Source organism: Benincasa hispida, chromosome 1 (assembly GCF_009727055.1).
Source record: "Benincasa hispida cultivar B227 chromosome 1, ASM972705v1, whole genome shotgun sequence".
In the NCBI taxonomy this organism is placed as follows: domain Eukaryota; kingdom Viridiplantae; phylum Streptophyta; class Magnoliopsida; order Cucurbitales; family Cucurbitaceae; genus Benincasa; species Benincasa hispida.
Genome location: NC_052349.1, coordinates 87175274 through 87178504, shown reverse-complemented (window position 1 = coordinate 87178504; position 3231 = coordinate 87175274).

Here is a 3231-nt window from a genome sequence, read left to right as displayed (position 1 = left end):
TTGTATGTAGATGATATCCTACTCATTGGAAATGATGTAGGTTTACTGACTACAATTAAAAACTGGCTAGCAACCTGATTCCAAATGAAAGATTTGGGAGAGGCTCAGTTTGTTCTAGGATACAGATCTTTCGGGATCGTAAGAACAAAGTGTTAGCATTGTTTCAGGCATTGTACATTGACAAAATGTTGCTCAAGTACTCGATGCACGACTCCAAGAGGGGCCTACTACCGTTCAGGCATGGAGTCACTTTGTCTAAGGACATGTGTCCTAAGATTCCTCAAGAGGTTGAGAAGATGAGACGGGTCCCATATGCGTCTATCGTTGGCAATTTGATGTATGCGATGCTCTGTACTCGTCTAGACATAAGCTACGCTGTGGGCATAGTCAATAGGTATCAACCTATCCCAGACCATTTTAATGTTGTTGACCCGTTTACGAAGGCTCTCACAGCTACAATGTTTGAGGGTCACCTACGGAGCATGGGTCTACAGGATCGCTCGCGGCTGGACTAGAGCAAGTGGGAGATTGTTGGGATGATGCTCTAAAGTCTCGTGTCTTGTAGTTTGTAAACAGTTTGTACAAACACTTGTGTTGCTAATATATGATATTTACTTCACATCTTGTATTTTTTTGCTCAATTACTTGTTTTATTTGCTTTACCACAAACCAATAAATATAAAATCCCTATCTGTATGTGACTCAAGTATGGATGTGGTGACATACAAGTGGATCATGTCTTGAGTGATAACCAAAATGGTCTGTAGTATATGGATATAAGAGAGAAACTTTATCCTAGTAACGCTACGGATGCGGCCCGCTTTGTGGAATGGTCAAAAGTGTTGTGACTTATCACAGATGGTCTGATCCGAATAATTAGTGTTGGGGACATGCGAGCGGGGCTATCCTATACAAAGAGTTTGAATAAAACCTGACCACGAAGTATTAACGTCTCGTTATATAACACCGTTCATGACAGAGACTTCACTTCACTAGGATGACTATAGGTAACATGACCTCAATCCTGAGTGAGTTGGGAACTCCTATCATTGAGGGCGGTCCTTTGATTTGTATGGGTGCGAGTGGTCAGGTCGCCGATTCAAACCTACTATTTTAGGGATTCGTCTGATTTGGGAGCTGGGAACTCAGCTACACAAGATGAAATTCACTCCTTCCCTAAGGCAGGGGTAAGTAGATAGATAGCTCCCTTAAGGGCTGATTCTAGGGCTTGAACAATGTGACGCCACACACCTTCTCTTGGCCCGAGAGGTGTTCACACATAGTTGGACTATGTTGTATTGTTCATTAGAGGAATCAGTGGTACTTAAGGAGTGAGATGTAACTACAGGGGAAAAACGAATTTGGCCCAACTGTACTTACGAGCATCTGTGAAGGGTCATCGTACTCATGATTGGTTATATTCGATGGACACATAAATATATCTGTGGTAAGAAGAGTTCAGTTGTTGGTCTTTAGTGGAATGCCTGACAGTTAACGGATGGTGGATTTCGTGGCTAAAGAGTTTAGTCAGCTATTCATGGACTGTTGGAGCTTCAAGCCACAGGTCCACTAGGTCCTCTGGGTAGCTTGGATAAAGTCGAGAACCAGTGTTTGGGTTAATTTGAAATGTTCAAATTGACAAGAGAAAGTTCGATTATATATGATATAATTGGTCTGGTTAATTATATATGATATAATTGGTTAAATGTATGCGATATATTATTTTGGAGGAAATTAGATATAAATATGATTTATATCAAGTAGAGAGAAAATATTATAGTAGATATATGATATCAAACTATAGGTTAAAAATATAATATGATTATATTTTTTTTAATATTTTAGTTGGTTAATTATATGATAATTAACCCAAAAATCACGTTTGGACGTGGGTTAGTGGGATAGCATCAGTTATTGTAACCGATGAATTAAAATGAAAATAGTTTTAGATACTACACTCCTGGATGTTGTCAATCTGTAACTTTTGAGTTTTAGATACTATCTTTGAGGTTAAAGGAGTGGACTATGAAAATACTTTCTCGTCTGTTGTCATGCTAAAGTCTATCCAGATTCTTTTGTCCATTGTCATATATTATGACTATGAGATATGGCAAATGGACGTCAAGACTGCATTTTTTAATGGTAATCTTGAAGAGACCATCTACATGAATCAACCAGAGGGACTCATTGAACAAGGTCAAGAACAAAAGGTTTGCAAGCTTAATCGGTCCATATATAGATTGAAACAAACATCTCGATCTTGGAATATAAAACTTTTATTACGATTAAGTCTTATGACTTTGACCAGAATGTTGATAAACCTCATTTCTACAAGAAAATCATCAATAGCTTAGTAGCTTTTCTAGTGTTGTATGTAAATGATATCCTACTCATTGAGAATGGTGTAGGTTTATTGACATATGTAAAGAAACGGCTAGTCGCTCAATTCTAATGAAAGATTTAGGTGAGGAACAATTTGTTCTAGGGATTCAGATAATCAAGAATCATAAGAACGAAACACTGGCTTTGTCTCAAGCATCGTATATTGATAATATGCTTGTCAAATATTTGATACAAAACTCTAAGAGGGGTTTATTACCTTTCAGGTGTGAGATTCTATTGTCTAAGGAACAATGTCCTAAGACTCCTCAAGAAGTTGAGAAAATGGGACAGATTTCCTATACATTGGCTATGGGTAGTCTTATGTATGCTACGTCGTGTACAGGGTCTGACATTTGCTATGCAGTAGGGATTGTTAGTAGATATCAATCAAATCTAGGATTAGATCACTAGACAACGATTAAAACAATCCTCAAGTATCTACAGAGAACAAGGGACTATGTGCTTATGTATGGAGTTAAGGATTTGATCCTTACAGGATACACGGGCTCTAATTTTCGGATTGATAAGAATTCTAGGAATCTACATTAGGATTAGTACTTATTCTTAAAGAATGAGCCATAGTGTGGCAAAGCATCAAGAAAGATATATTATGAACTCCACAATGGAAGCTAAATTTGTAGCTGCTTGTGAAGTTACTAAGGAATTTGTTTAGCTGAGGAAGTTTCTTACTGATTTGGAAGTCATTCCAAATATGTCTGTGTCCATCACACTTTATTGTGATAACAGTAGTGTTATGGCAAATTCAAAGAAACCTAGGCATCATAAAAGAGGCAAACACATTAAAAGAAAATATCACTTGATCCAGGAGATTATGCAACGAGGTGACGT